The sequence below is a fragment of the Oncorhynchus kisutch genome, linkage group LG10 (assembly GCF_002021735.2).
Source record: "Oncorhynchus kisutch isolate 150728-3 linkage group LG10, Okis_V2, whole genome shotgun sequence".
In the NCBI taxonomy this organism is placed as follows: Eukaryota; Metazoa; Chordata; class Actinopteri; order Salmoniformes; family Salmonidae; genus Oncorhynchus; species Oncorhynchus kisutch.
The window spans coordinates 34,929,833-34,947,078 of record NC_034183.2 but is presented as its reverse complement, the minus strand read 5'-3'; positions in this window follow the sequence as shown (position 1 = coordinate 34,947,078).

The following is a 17,246-nucleotide window of genomic DNA, read 5'->3' as shown; positions in this document are numbered from 1 at the left end:
ACCACAGTGTCCGATTTCAAATAGGCTTTACATCGAAATCACCACAAACGATTGTTAGGTCACCACCAACTCACAGAAAAATTCTGCCATTTTTCCAGCCAAAGAGAGGAGTCACAAAAAGCACAAATAGAGATAAATTGATTTACTAACCTTTGATGATCTTCATCAGATGACACTCATAGGACTTTATGTTACATAATACATGTATGTTTTGTTTGATAAAGTTCATATTGATATTTTAAAAATATTTTTACTTGGATTAAATGTCAGTAATTGTGAAAAACTGAGTTTAAATGTATTTGGCTAAGGTTTATGTAAACCTCCGACCTTAACTGTATCACTCCACAAAAGCCACAGTCCTTGCAGAGCAAGGGGAACAACTACTTCAAGGTCTCAGAGCAAGTGATGTCATCGATTGAAATGCCACTAGCGCGCACCGCTAACTAGCTAGCCAATTCACACTGCTTACATGCGTGTATAAGATGTGGCAGGGATAAACAATGTTCATGAATAAAGATTACTGGAGGTGGGTTGAACAGATTTATTCTACTTTTACTGTATTCACTTTTACTCTTTTACTGTACCCCTTCTTTACGATTTTTGCTTTTGTTAATATGTCGTCCCCTCCTATCCCTCTCATATTTTGGGCTCGATTCAATCCGTGGCGCAAAGAGCTGCGCTACAGGGCATAGGAATTTAAAGGAAATTTTCCCACGTTAGTGGAGACTGCATATCTGAGCTGGATCGGAAATTACCTTTAAATTGCAATCACGCTATAGCTTCAGCGATATGAAAAAATTCAAGCCCTTAATCACAGACACACACACTTACATACACTCACAGACTGATCTTCCTTTGTTTAAGGTAAATCCTATAATCTATAGAGTGATTGTATAAAAAACAGATAATGTAGCTGTTTCATGTTGTTTTTCTACTGTTAATATGTTGGACATATCTCTTGAATTGAATATCAATTGTCTCTCCCCTGAGCTGTGCTGCAGTATACTGAGGTACATCATAACTAATAAAGTTAAACCGATGGATTGGTTGATAAATTGATTGATTAATTGATTGGCTGATTTAGCAACATGATTCATAATTTTTTTCCATATCCCAGCACAATGGGACACAATGTTTTCCAAAACAAATCCCCTGCATGTTTGAGGCTAGAAATGGTTAAAACGTTGGGCCAGTAACCAAAAGGTTTCTGGATTAAACCCCGGAGCTGAGAATGTAAAAATCTATTGTTCTGCCCCTGAGCAAGGCAGTTAACCCACGGTTCCCCGGGCGCCGAAGACGTGGATGTCAATTACGGCAGCCCCCCGCAGCTCTCTGATTCAGAGGGGTTGGGTTAAATGCAGAAGACACTTTTCAGTTGAATGCATTCAGTTGTACAAATGACTTGCATTCCGCTTTCCCCAAAGTTAAACTGGTGTACTTACCGCTGTCTAACAGCAGTGGGCACTAACGACCTCAGGAAGGCTTGAGTGGGAAGTTTTAGTTTTTGGGAAAGCGCAAGCATGTACGTACAGTATGTGCGTGATGTTCGTTTGTGAGCGCATAGGATGTAGAAAAGCACATGGGATTTGAAGTGCTGAGCCATTAACCAAAATGTGTGGATTTTTGTGTGACAACTAATTGAGCGACTTTGGTTAATTTACTTGAATTCCGTTTATTATTATTTTATTTTTTGTGAACTCAATGCACACGTTGAACATTTTCTCTAGAGATAAAGCAGATCAAGCCAGAACTGTGCGATGTAGTAGGGAGATTTAGTTTCCAACAATAAGCTACAAAGTTCAGCGCAGAAAACATTGAAATGAACAACAATGACCATAATCCATTACACACCTACTTGTACGGTCTGTGTGTTTCTTATATGCGACCTCAGGTTAGTGTGGGGCAGACACGGAGAGAGAGACGAGAGACAAGAATGCATGATCTCTGGAGGGATAGAGAGCAGTCGTGAGGTATCTCTACCTGAAAATATTGATTGATAGTTGATATTCAGCAGTCATAAAAGTATACCTTATTTACTTTGAACAACTAATAAAATAGGGATTTTGTCAGGCAGCATAGGAAGTAGCTCTATATAGATGAGATGATGACTTTGAATTAAATAATAGTAATCAAATAAAACAAATGTAATATACACAACTTAAGTATTTTATTAAAGCAAAGTCATGTGAATAAATTATGGTTCATGACTGATAAGCAGTAATGGGCAGTCACTACCATCATGGGACTTTTTTTCATGGTTTTATTCTGTGTTGTTATAGCATTCAATCTGCATAATGAATAGTGTATTTTATTTTGTTGTGTTGCTTTTTTACTTTAGGCTTATTTAGTCAATATTTTCTTAACTCTGTTTTCTTAAAACTGCATTGTTGGTTAATAAGGGCTTGTAAGTAAGTATTTCACGGTAAGGTTTTTGTATTCGGCGTCTGTGACAAATACAATTTGATTTGATTTCATGTAAAATATATATATATAATAATTGAAAACTAAATTGGAAAAAAAAGTAACGTTTTTATAATCAAACCGAAACGGAACTGACCTCAAAAATAATTAATCATCCAGGACTTTTGAACTCACAATATCTTGGTTCACAGTATTACAATCTTTCTGCTACACCACCACACCTGTGCTAATAACTCATTCCACCTGTATTTTTGCACTTACACAGTGAATCTCAGCTTTGTTAAAAAATATACTCATATCATAGTGATTCAGGAGTAACATTAAAACAGAATAATATATGCCTCACCAACATTCGACAACTATACAGAAAACCCTCAAATTGCTGAACTAAGTCAATTAAATCAATAATAAGAGAATAGTCAGATTAACTGGTGATGAAAATAACAGTGGAGATGGCTCTCTTTCGCTGAATGCAGAGATGTATTATAGGTAATGAATGTGTGTAAGAACACTAGAATGTGTGGCGCAGCAGAAAGATTAATGCAACTCCAATCCAGAGGTTGTGAGTTCAAACCACAGGTGGCTTATACTTATGCTGAACTGTGTACCGCTAACTTTAAAACCACCATTTCATTAAGGTCTCAGCACTGCCACCAGATCCTTACCAAAAACAAATACAGTGGGGCAAAAAAATATTTAGTCAGCCACCAATTGTGCAAGTTCTCCCACTTAAAAAGATGAGAGAGGCCTGTAATTTACGTCATAGGTACACTTCAACTATGACAGACAAAATGAGAAAAAAAATCCAGAAAATCACATTGTAGGATTTTTTATGAATTTATTTGCAAAATGGAAAATAAGTATTTGGTCAATAACAAAAGTTTATCTCAATACTTTGTTATATACCCTTTGTTGGCAATGACAGAGGTCAAACGTTTTCTGTAAGTCTTCACAAGGTTTTCACACACTGTTGCTGGTATTTTGGCCCATTCCTCCATGCAGATCTCCTCTAGAGCAGTGATGTTTTGGGGCTGTTGCTGGGCAAAACGGACTTTCAACTCCCTCCAAAGATTTTCTATGGGGTTGAGATCTGGAGACTGGCTAGGCCACTCCAGGACCTTGAAATGCTTCTTACGAAGCCACTCCTTCGTTGCCCGGGCGGTTTGTTTGGGATCATTGTCATGCTGAAAGACCCAGCCACGTTTAATCTTCAATGCCCTTGCTGATGGAAGGAGGTTTTCACTCAAAATCTCACGATACATGGCCCCATTCATTCTTCCTTTACACGGATCAGTCGTCCTGGACCCTTTGCAGAAAAACAGCCCCAAAGCATGATGTTTCCACCCCCATGCTTCACAGTAGGTATGGTGTTCTTTGGATGCAACTCAGCATTCTTTGTCCTCCAAACACGACGAGTTGAGTTTTTCCCAAAAAGTTATATTTTGGTTTCATCTGACCATATGACATTCTCCCAATCTTCTTCTGGATCATCCAAATGCTCTAAAGCAAACTTCAGATGGGCCTGGACATGTACTGGCTTAAGCAGGGGGACACGTCTGGCACTGCAGGATTTGAGTCCCTGGCGGCGTAGTGTGTTACTGATGGTAGGCTTTGTTACTTTGGTCCCAGCTCTCTGCAGGTCATTCACTAGGTCCCCCCGTGTGGTTCTGGGATTTTTGCTCACCGTTCTTGTGATCATTTTGACCCCACGGGGTGAGATCTTGCGTGGAGCCCCAGATCGAGGGAGATTATCAGTGGTCTTGTATGTCTTCCATTTCCTAATAATTGCTCCCACAGTTGATTTCTTCAAACCAAGCTGCTTACCTATTGCAGATTCAGTCTTCCCAGCCTGGTGCAGGTCTACAATTTTGTTTCTGGTGTCCTTTGATAGCTCTTTGGTCTTGGCCATAGTGGAGTTTGGAGTGTGAATGTTTGAGGTTGAGGACAGGTGTCTTTTATACTGATAACAAGTTCAAACAGGTGCTATTAATACAGGTAACGAGTGGAGGACAGAGGAGCCTCTTAAAGAAGAAGTTACAGGTCTGTGAGAGCCAGAAATCTTGCTTGTTTGTAGGTGACCAAATACTTATTTTCCACCATAATTTGCAAATAAATTCATTAAAAATCCTACAATGTGATTTTCGGGATTTTTTTCTCTCATTTTGTCTGTCATAGTTGAAGTGTACCTATGATGACAATTACAGGCCTCTCATCTTTTTAAGTGGGAGAACTTGCACAATTGGTGGCTGACTAAATACTTTTTTGCCCCACTGTATCCACACACTCAAAAATAAGAGTATGGTTACGGTACAATGTTGTTCCCTGGTTTTAAAAAAGGCCAAATGTACACAAAAGGCACATTCAGAGATACACATAGGAATTCACATGGTACTGGTCAATACCTTTTAGGGGACATGTGTGGATAATCTAGCATAATGGTACATTTTTGTACACAATGTATTCAATATAAGGTACACTCATTAACACACTTTTAAATTTAGGTGGTGGCAATGTGCTGGCTCGGGCTCATGTTATATTTGTGCCAACTGTCAATAGAAATAGTGTACGAGTTGAAGTGGTTTATCATTATGTTGATGAAGGTTGAGCACCTTTTTTGACACTGTGAGTTCTGCGATCTTTGTAAGATCTTGTGGCAATCAAGAGCTGCACTGTGAATAAATTACTGTGCATTTTCCAGCAGTTTAATGACAACTGTTTCATAAAGTTAATTTTAAACTTTCAATAAGTCACTGACAACTAGCTGCATGTCAGTTACTGTACATATCAAAGGAACTTAGTGTAGCTTCTGTGCCACACTCACTGACCTGATGGTATGACAGGAAAGTTAGCATTACAATGACCTGTATCACGTGCACTTATGCCAGGTATTCACAAGGCTGGTAAACTGACCATTTTCAAGCTTATTGTCTCAGTACAGAATTCAACAGAGCTAATTATTTGGGATGACATTACCTCTCATGGGAGACCAAAAAGAGCTAATTGCAAGGCGCCTCCAATAAGCCACACCTGTAATATTCTGAGAGGCTGCCACTGCTACAGTATGCTGCCAATTAGCAAGTAATGTTTATCAACAGAAGAGTCAGTTAAGGCACAGTAGGTTACTGGTGTGTGTTATTGTGAGTCTCACAATAATTTACTGACAACTTGTTGCCACTTAAACGACTGGAAAATGCACCATAACCTTTTTACAGAGCAGCTCATTAATGACACTTGCTTTTACGAAGTTTGCAGAACAGACAGTGTTGAAGAAGGTGCTCAACTTGCATCAGCATAACCATTGTCATGACTCTCTCTCTTGGGTGAGGATCATAGGACCCAGATCAGCTTGGCACAGGGCAAACAGATAGCCCCCCAAATGATGAAGACAATTTGTGTATCGCTGGATCATCATTTTTCGGCTAGGGTTTGTGTGATTTACGAGGTCAGTGACGTTCAGAATGAGACTGATATGAGGAAATTATTAATGGATGACTGGTATGATAACGATATATTCAGATATATTCTTGAGTTAATTCAGGAAACGTTAACTCTTAAAACAACCTTTTTCCATGGTGCCCCAAGTTACTTATGAGTTAATTGTTACATGATTAATGTACATATTTATTAGACCTTATCATGAGCCCACCTGTATTTTGCCCCCACCTAACTCATATGTGATCACATGTGAAAGTAATGTGTTTTTTCTATAAGGGGTTAGAGCATGTCGTGTGTGTGTGTGTGTGTGTGTGTGTGTGTGTGTGTGTGTGTGTGTGTGTGTACAGTAGGCCATTCCCAGGAAAGTGCTTAGTAAACTGTGCTGTTGGTACAGTGAAGCCCCTCTCTCCTCACAGAGCTGTGTTCTATCATGCGGCAATTTCTATTTATTAAATGTGTTTATATAATTGCTCTGTTTACATGAATTGGAGGGAGAAAAAACACATTCTCATTAAAAGTTAAATGACCAGAGAACCAAGACACAGACATACTGTATTTGCACATAAATGCCACGAGGACTAGAGACAGAGACACACAGAAAGGGCTATGTCAATACCTTATTATTTTGCTGGCAATGGAGATGTTGGGAGTTGTTGTATCTGAAATCATACAGCCTCCCTGTACAGTGAATGGAAGGCACCGGATGACAAGACTGAAGGAGAATGAAAGACGGCAGGAGGATGGATGATTACAAAAAAATGTGAGATTAAAACTCACTTAGTTACAGGCAAAACAAAACACTGAGCACACACACACGCACACGCACACAAACAGCCATGTGCAGCCATTGTAATTCCACTGAGGAAGTATACAATTTAAATATTAAAAGATGTCTGACTGACTGACTGGTGTTTAATATTAACCACCATGGTGGATATCACAGGAGACCAATCAAAGGAGACATGCCTGAAGGGTGGCTCTGCCCACATGCCATCTGTCTCCCTGACTGTCTGTGGCACAATATTCAACACATCACCACAAGGCTGCTATGGTATCACAAAGTCAACACTATCCATTTGGTCAATAGGGACCATATCCTTCTGGGTGGGAAAAAACAGCAAGTGGACCACCTGCGGTACATCGTCGGCATGGTAACCTGTAGGGACGCAGAAGAGTGAACACTAGAGTGAACAAGGCAACCTCCAAAAGGACCAGGAGAGGATGCCAACTGGATATTCTAACTCTGGATGGATTCCAATAGTAATTACACATCACTTTGCAAGCCAGCATACTGTTACTTGCAGGTAGGGTTGAAAAATTCTGGTAGAGTTCACAGGTTTTCCAGAAACCCCAGTTGGAAGATTCCAGGTAATGCTACAATCAGAATTTTGGGAAAGTTGGCAGGATTTAGTGACTCTACTTGTAAGCTTGATGTGGCCTGTAAACCATGAGTTTCAGGCCACTGTATTAGAATTAAGCTAGTCCTCAGAACAAGGCCTTACGAGATGTAATGTATTGACATAAAGAGTTTATTTATAATGATAATATTTACCAAGGAACTCACTTGGTGATGGCCAAAGGACTGAAAATGAATAAATTCAGCAACCATATCTATATCATTTACAAACACAGTCATGAGTGGTAACTCTACAATTCAATCGAAAAGGCAAAGCACACTGGGAAATTATATTGGAGGCGTGGCTTACTGAAGGCGTTACTCAACATTTTCAAGCTGATGCAACTCAAATATGGACCCCCTACAGCAGTGGTGACACAAACTTATTCCATGGAGGGCCTAGTGTCTGCAGGTTTTTGGTTTGTCCTTTCAATTAAGACCTAGACAACCAAATAAGAAGCGTTATTTACAAATTAGTGACCTTAATTGATTAATTAAGTACAAGGGAGGAGTGAAAACCCGCAGAGACTAAGCCCTCCATGGAATGAGTTTGACACATGTGCCCTACAGGGTCACAGTTACTCTATGGGTTTGAGTAATAACTACAAAATCACTTTAAGTAAACTGTATATCATGGGCAAAGGTTTTCCTCAAAAGTTTTGAGCCAGCATAATGTGCAAACATTGGGGTTTTACAGTGCAGGTGCCCAAAGGGCAAACATGAGTCAGGTCAGCATCATCTCTTCTCCATAGATACAGGTCAGCATACACAATAATGAAATTAGAGATGTTGATACATACTTAATCCATTCCTTCCTGAATAGTCAACACAGTCTGACTCCTATCTCTTCCTCTTGATTGAGATGCACACTGTTGATTGGTCAAATAGTGTCCAAGAGGTCTCTTTTCTCCAATGTGCAGTAGGCCTACACATTTGCTCGTATCAAACGCTTTGGATAAATACTTGCGGTTGACACAAGCTACAGTTTACATAACCACCGTCAGCAGTAGCTCTCCATCCATTAGAAGAAACCCACCTGCTGAGGGTCTCCGTCAAAACCACACAGCACGATTAACATCAAGGCCGAGATCCTTTTCATTCCTAGTCTCTCCCGCGACATGGAGTGCACTGGAGGCAAGCTAAAAGGCAGGAGAGCGAAAGAGACAGGACTCTATGGTGAGGAACCTATCCAAACAAACCCCTTGACTTTTTCCAGATGTTGTTACGTTACAGCTTTATTCTAAAACTGATTAAATGGATGTTTTTCTTCATTCATCTAGACACAATACCCCAAAATGACGAAACAAAAACAGGTTTTTATGCATTATTTCAAATTTAAAATAAAAAAAATACTGAAATATCCCATTTACTTAAGTATTCAGACCATTTACTCAGTACTTTGTTGAAGCACCTTTGGTAGCCTTCTTGGGCATGATGCTACAATATTGACACACCTGTATTTGGGGAGTTTCTCCCATTCCTCTCTGCCGGTCCTCTCAAGCTCTGTCAAGTTGGATGGGGAGCGTCGCTGCACAGCTATTTTCAGGTCTCTCCAGAGATGTTCGATCGGGTTAATCTCCGGGCTCTGACTGGGCCACTCAAGGAAATTCGGAGACTTGTCCCGAATTCACTTCTGCATTGTTTTGGCTGTGTGGTTAGGGTTGTTGTCCTGTTGGAAGGTGAACCTTCGACCCCAGTCTGTTCCTGAGCAATATGGAGCAGGTTTTCATCAAGGATCTCTCTGTACTTTGCTCCGTTCATCTTTCCCTCGAACCTGACTAGTCTCCCAGTCCCTGCTGCTGAAAAACATCCACAGAGCATGATGCTGCCAGTACCTTGTTTTACTGTAGGGATGGTGCCTGGTTTCCTCCAGATGCGATGCTTGGCATTCAGGCCAAAGAGTTCAATCTTTGTTTCATCAGATCAGAGAATCTTGTTTCTCATGGTCTGAGAGTACTTTTGGCAAACACCAAGCGGGCTGTCATGTGCCTTTTACTGAGGAGTGGCTTCCGTCTGGCCACTCTACCATAAAGGACTGATTGGTGGAGTGCTGCAGAGATAGTTATCCCATCTCCACAGAGTAACTCCTCAGCTCTGTCAGAGTGACCATCGGGTTCTTGGTCAACTCCCTGACTAAGGCCCTTCTCCCCTGATTGCTCAGTTTGGCCAGGCGGCCAGCTCTAGGAAGATTATTGGTGGTTCCAAACTTCTTCCATTTAAGAATGATGGAGGCCACTGTGTTCTTGGGGACCTTCAATGCTGCAGAAATGTTTTGGTACCCTTCCCCAGATCTGTGCCTCGACACAATCCTGTCTCGGAGCTCTACGAATAATTCCTTTGACCTCATGGCTTGGTTTTTTGCGCTGACATGCACTATCAACTCAGGGACATTATATAGACAGGTGTCTGCCTTTCCAAATCATGCCCAGTCAATTGAATTTACCACTGGTGGACTCCTATCAAGTTGTAGAAACATCTGAAGGATGATCAATGGAAACAGGATGCACCTGAGCTCAATTTCGAGCTTCATAGCAATGGTTCTGAATACTTATGTAAATAAGGTATTTCTGTTTTTTATTTTTAATACATTTGAAAAAATTGGTAAAAAGCATGTTTTCCTTTTGTCATTATGGGGTATTGTGTGTAGATTGATGAGGGAAAAATTAGGAATTAGGCTGAAACTCAATAAAATGTGGAAAAGGGAAGGGGTCTGAATACTTCCCGGATGCACTGTAATTTAACTATTATTGTATAGGGTTGATTATTATGAAAGCTATAAATGGAAGCCAGTAATATTGATTTGATAGAAGTTGTTGTCTCTCTTGTGTGTGTGTACAGGGATTGGAGGAATAGCCTACATTTGTTTTCTAATCTTTGCCTGAGGGTCTAGCGGAGCCTCGGAGCGCCTGTTCACTGTATGTGGTTGTCTTCCCTCCCTCGCTAGCCTTTTCTCTCTGGCGCGCCGGGGAAGCAGCATATCGCCTGGATTCAGATCAGGAAGCCAAGGATTGATGTTGGATGTTTCAGGTAAGAACTGTCTGAGACTGTGTTAGTTTTTCATTTCCTCGTACAGGTTGTGGAGTTGGTTAGGCGAGCAGCGGTGTTTTACACATGTGCTAGGGTAGTGGACAAGCACTACAATTTGCTGCCAAAATTATTCATCACTTGTGGTGAGGAAATTCTAAGCTCTGTAGCCTTGTTATGTGTCGCTGTCCATGGTCCTGCACATGTAGAGGGTGCTGATGGCTTGTCTAGGGTTGCTGTCCGGGTCAATTTTATGCTGAAATGACAGCTCCCTGGTGTGTCCCATGTGGGAATGCCTTATCATGGCACGACACTTTATTCAAATGTAAAGTTAAATATGGCAATAGAATAATGACATTATTTTGTTGTTATACTGCAGTTGTATTGTTCCAGTTAGCATCTCATCATACTTTGTTTCATATTGTGTGTGTGTGTGTGTGTGTGTGTGTGTGTGTGTGTGTGTGTGTGTGTGTGTGTGTGTGTGTGTGTGTGTGTGTGTGTGTGTGTGTGTGTGTGTGTGTGTGTGTGTGTGTGTGTGTGTGTGTGTGTGTGTGTGTCAATTCAGGGAGTGATTTCAATTTTTAAAAATCTGAAATTATGTTTTTGGAAATAAATAACTTTAACTTTTCCATTTATTGAGAAGTCATTGAAAATAAATGCCCAAATTAATGTTCAATTATTGAATTGTAATTTTACTTTAACTTTAACTTCCTGAAATTATTGCCTTCAAATAATCAAAGCCAACCCTGGTGTGTGTGTGTGTAGGTGTTTGTGGTGTACGTGTGTGTATGTGTGGTTCCTTGCACTCGTGCATGTGTGCGTGCATGTACATTTGTGTGCCTGTGTGTAGAGGTAGTGGAGCAGACAATGTGTACCGTATAGGATATGCAGTCACCCCTGAGCCATCCAGTTGTTTGGCATGTCATTAATAATGGATCCTGGAACTCATTAAAGCTGAAGTGACAGCTTGCTATTTACACCGGCTGGCAGGGAGAGAAATATGCTTATAGATGCACATTCTGTACTCCAGCTGTTTAGACCTCTTCAGGATAATGGCATGTTTCAGAAGGATAGAATACCAAATATATGATCAGAAAGTATATTTGATAGAGAGTAGGTAAGGCTTACTTCACATGTGGATATTATACTGTTGTAAAGTCTTTCACTAATAATGATTATGCAGTTGTATAGGTATTTTGTGTATTAATGTTCATTATAAACTTGGTGGGTCGAGCCCTGAATGCTGATTGGCTGAAGGTGGTATATCAAACCGTATACCACTGGTATGACAAAACATTTATTTTTACTGCTCTATTATGTTTGTAAACAGTTTATAATAGCAATAAGGCAACTTGGGGGTTTGTGGTATATGGCCAATATACCACGGTTAAGGGCTGTTCTTAGCCACGACGCAATGTGGAGTGTCTGGATACAGCCCTTAGCCGTGGTATATTGGCCATATACCGCACCGCCTCGCAGCTTATTGCTTAATTGTGTTGGGTATGTAAGGGACGTGTCCTACTGGCTGTGTAATCTAGTCTTCAAAGTTTCCCCTTCATTCTTTGTTGTGACAAGTATTGCTATAATAGGCTTTGTATGTGTGCAAATAGTTTCCGAATTAGTGTGTATGTGTACCTGTTGTTTGATTTGGTGTATGTGTACAGTGTTGCAGTTCTCTCCTATGGGACAGACAGATAAACAGAGTGTTTGTTCCTGACTGTGTTCTCGTTACAAACTACTACTGGGACGATTGGCTGTTTTAGACAATAATGAGTGTAATACCATGCCCAAACCAGACGTGTGCGTCAGTCTGCCGTTGTGCGGAAATAGATGTTGTCCCCCCCACACCAATCGCGATCACAACACGCAGGTTGAAATATCAAACAAACTCTGAACCAATATTAATTTGGGGACAGGTCGAAAAGCATTAAACATTTATGGCAATTTAGCGAGTTAATTTGTCCTATTTAGCGGGCTAGCTTGCAGTTGCTAGCTCATTTTCCCTATTTAGCTAGCTAGCTTGCTGTTGCTAGCTAATTTGTCCTGGGATATAAACATTAAGTTGTTATTTTACCTGAAATACACAAGTTCCTCAACTCTGACAATTAATCCACACATAAAATGGTCAACCGAATCATGTCTAGTCATCTCTCCTACTTCCAGGCTTTTTCTTCTTTGGACTTTATATGGCGATTGGCAACTAACTTTCATAATAAGGTGTATTACAATATATCCAATGAGGAGATGGCACGTGGGTATATGCTTCTAAAAGCCAATGAGGAGATGGGAGAGGCAGGACTTGCATCACGTTCGGCGTCACAAATAGAAGCAACTTCTATTTTAGTGCCTGTTAACGCAGACGCTCGTTGGCGCGCACGAGCAGTGTGGGTGCTGTGACTGAATAACATGTATGTGTAAATTAATTTTGCAACGCTCACACACACAACACGTTCTATTTGGGCAGTGTGTAAAGGGCAGGTGTAGAGTGAGGACTTTTTGTTTATAAGAGAGTGCACACACACACACACACACACGCACACACCAAAGAAATTGATATGCTCACACACTCTTCTACACACCCACAAACATACCCCCACAAACTAACACATCTCTCTACTCTTTCATGCCAGCCCCAGGCTACGGGAGCAGGTCTAGCTATCACACCTTGGTGTTAATTTCCCAAGGTTTTTGACAAGGAGCCTCAGAGCGAGAGAGAGCCTTGTTCTTTGTGTAAGTGCTTTTTCTTCTACAGCTTCTCCCTATCTCTGCAGATTAGTCAGGGAGTAAATTACCTGCCTGCACACAAAAAAGCGCAATCCTATACACTTTGCTGCCACGCGGCGCATAGATCTTCTTTTGAAGAGCGGCCATGTTATTTCCTCAAACCCCGAAGGCTCTCCTGGCATGCAAATCATCATAAAATGAAATGTAAAACTCCATATTCCGGGGCCCTCTTCTTATCATCAACTGCACAAGCAGCATACAAATCAGGTTGGAATCAGACACCACGGCAAAGGTCTCAACTTAAAGAGCTAGCTAATTGCTAATTGGGTATGGAGTTGCGAAACGAGGTGCTGCTAACAAGAATTAAAACGTGGGTATTTCTTCTTATTTTTCTTATTTTCCAAATGTCTCAGCCGTCCTTCCTGGTGACATGCCTGGGAGCTGGAACACAGTCAGAGAGAAAAGAGGTTTCAGGAAGGAAGGACTCATAACGACTGTTTCTGTAGGGCAGTGTTTACTTGTTGGTTTCTTCTCCCCATCACCTGACCCCTTCCCACAATGGACCCAGATTAAAATGAATCATGGACAAAATAGCATTCTACATGAAAAATGTCCATTAAAAGTGATTTCAGTCCAGAACCAGGCTTAATGTGGGTTGGGAAAAGGCCCTCAATGTGTGCTCATATTAATTTCCTCACATACTGTACATAACATTTTGACACAATCCCATCACAACACACTCACTCAGGAAATATGTTTATATTGCTCTGTTCTATTCTCTGCACTACTGTGATGGATTGAAGTGGATCACGCTGCTTTTTCAATTGTAATAAATGCCATTAACACACTCCCCTGCCACCTCTACAACATAACACCAAATCCCCCGCGACATCCAGCACTGTCATGGAGCAGCAGAGATAGTCTGAGATTTGTTAACTGTCATATTATACTTTAATTTAACTAACAGCTTTGTTAAGCACTTGGCTTCTCACAGGTCTTCCTGTGTTGTTACTCTGGGTATAGTTGGTGAAGAGGGTCGTTAACAACTCTTTACTCCATCTCGTTAGGGGACAGTAAGGGAAACTTTTAGTGTCTATAAGAACCCTACGCGGGCAGCATAAGAAGTCTATGAACCTTCACAAGGGTAAAAGAGTTAACCTATTAACCTTAGTAGGAACAGCTCATACTGTCCTCATAAGCTGTAATAGCAGCAGCGTATGGAGGACATATGAACCTAAGGTAGCAGCATAACAATGAACCTACACAAGAGCAGCATCAGAAGTATGTACAGTTGAAGTCGGAAGTTTACATACACTTAGGTTGGAGTCATTAAAACTTGTTTTTCAAACACTCCACAAATTTCTTGTTAACAAACTATAGTGTTGCCAAGTCGGTTAGGACATCTACTTTGTGAATGACACAAGTCATTTTTCCAACAATTGATTACAGACATTAATTCACTGTATCCCAATTCCAGTGGGTCAGAAGTTTACATACACTAAGTTGACTGTGCCTTTAAACAGCTTGGAAAATTCAAGGAAATTATGTCCTGGCTTTAGAAGCTTTTGATTGGCTAATTGACATCATTTGAGTCAATTGGAGGTGTACCTGTGGATGTATCAAATTAAATCAGCCAAGACCTCAGAAAAGAAATTGGAGACCTCCACTAGTCTGGTTCATCCTTGGGAACCAATTTCCAAATGCCTGAAAGTACCATGTTAACCTGTAGAAACAATAGTACGCAAGTATAAACACCATGGGACCACGCAGCCGTCATACCACTCAGGAAGGAGACGCATTCTGTCTCCTAGAGATGAACGTACTTTAGTGCGAAAAGTGCAAATCAATCCCAGAACAACAGCAAAGGACCTCATGAAGATGCTGGAGGAAACAGGTACAAAAGTATATATATCCACAGTAAAACGAGTGCTATATCGACATAACCTGAAAGGCCGCTCAGCAAGGAAGAAGCCACTGCTCCAAAACCGCCATAAAAAGCCAGACTACGGTTTGCAACTGCACATGGGGACAAAGATCGTACTTTTTGGAGAAATGTCCTCTGGTCTGATAGAACTGTTTGGCCATAACGACCATCATTATGTTTGGAGGAGAAAGGGGAGCCAAAGAACACCATCCCAACCGTAAAGCACAGGAGTGGCAGCATCATGTTGTGGGGGTGCTTTGCTGCAGGAGGGACTGGTGCACTTCACAAAATAGATGGCGTCATAAGGAAGGAAAATGTTGTGGATTTATTGAAGCAACATCTCAAGACATCAGTCAGGAAGTTAAAGCTTGGTCGCGAATGGGTCTTCCAAATGGACAATGACGCCAAGCAAACTTCCAAGTTGTGGCAAAAGGGCTTAAGGACAACAAAGTCAAGGTATTTGAGTGGCTATCACAAAGTCCTGACCTCAATCCTATAGAAAATGTGTGGGTAGAACTGGAAAAGCGTGTGTGAGCAAGGACGCCTACAAACCTGACTCAGTTACACCAGCTCTGTCAGGAGGAATGGGCCAAAGTTTACCCAACTTATTGTGTAAAGCTTGTGGAAGGCTACCCGAAGCATTTGACCCAAGTTAATCAATTTAAAGGCAATGCTACCAAATACTAATTTAGTGTATGTAAACTTCTGACCCACTGGGAATGTGATGAAAGAAATAAAAGCTGAAATAAATCATTCTCTCTACTATTTTTCTGACATTTCACATTCTTAAAATAAAGTGTTGATCCTAACTGACTTAAGACAAGGAATTTTCACAAGGATTAAATGTCAGGAATTGTGAAAAACTGAGTTTAAAAGTATTTGCCTAAGGTGAATGTAAAATTCTGACTTCAACTGTACCTTCAGAAGGGCAACAGAGCTAACCTATGAGCCTTTATAAGAGCTCATATAGCCTTTATAAGTTGTAAAAGGAGCATCGCATGGAGAACACCATGTATGAGGCTGTATTAAGGTCATGTGTGCCCAGGGGAGAAGCAGTGCTCTTAGCCTGGAGGTACAGCAGGGTGATGATGTTCTATATTAAAAATAATATAATATAATTGCTTTGCACTTCTGAGGAATTGGCATTTATTCTCAAATCAATGCACAAGTCTAACAACACATCTCACATAGCACTGAGATGGAATACTGTACACGACAACCAGGAAAGCGTGTCCGATAAAGAGTTGATGTATATTATCTCCAGTGACCTGCGCATCTCTCATGTCCCTGCGCAGCAAGAATTATGTGAACATGCTGCATGGTTATTATCTTATGGGAGATGAGAGAGAACGCATATCACTGCAGTTACACAACATCAAATCAAATGAATTTGTCACATAGGTGTAGCGAAAATGCTTGTCGCTACAAGTGTCGCGAAATGCTTGTGCTTCTAGTTCCGACCATGCAGTAATATCTAACAAGTAATATAACCTAACAATTTCACAACAACTACCTTATACACACAAGTGTAAAGGAATGAATACGAATATGTACATAAAAATACATGAATCAGTGATGCCCGAACGACATAGGCAAGATGCAGTAGATGGTATAGAGTACAGTATATACATATAAGATAAGTAATGTTGGGTTTGAAAACACTATATAAAGTGGCATTAAAGTGGCTAGTGATACAGTACATCAAGATGGCAAGATGTAGTAGATGGTATCGAGTACAGTATATACCTATGAGATGAGTAATGTAGGGTATGAAAACACTATATAAAGTGGCATTGTTTAAAGTGGCTAGTGATACATTTAATTACATCAAGATGGCAAGATGCAGTAGATGGTCTAGCGTACAGTATATACATATGAGATGAGTAATGTAGGCTATGTAAGCATTATATAAAGTGGCGAGTGATACATTGATTACAACCATTTTCCCATTATTAAAGTGGCTAGAGTTGAGTCAGTATGTTGGCAGCAGCCACTCAATGTTAGTGATGGCTGTTTAAGTCTGATGGCCTTGAGATAGAAGCTGTGGATCTTTAAAGCTGCATCCTCTCAAATCAAGCTGTTGGAGCTGGCAACACTGTTCTAATAAGCAGGTGTGTGTGTGTGTGTGTGTGTGTGTGTGTGTGTGTGTGTGTGTGTGTGTGTGTGTGTGTGTGTGTGTGTGTGTGTGTGTGTGTGTGTGTGTGTGTGTGTGTGTGTGTGTGTGTGTGTGTGTGTGTGTGTGTGTGTGTGTGTGTGTGTTAGTCAGATATTGCAGTAGTTACTTCCAATAAAACGAGATATGAAACCCTGTTAGATAAATCC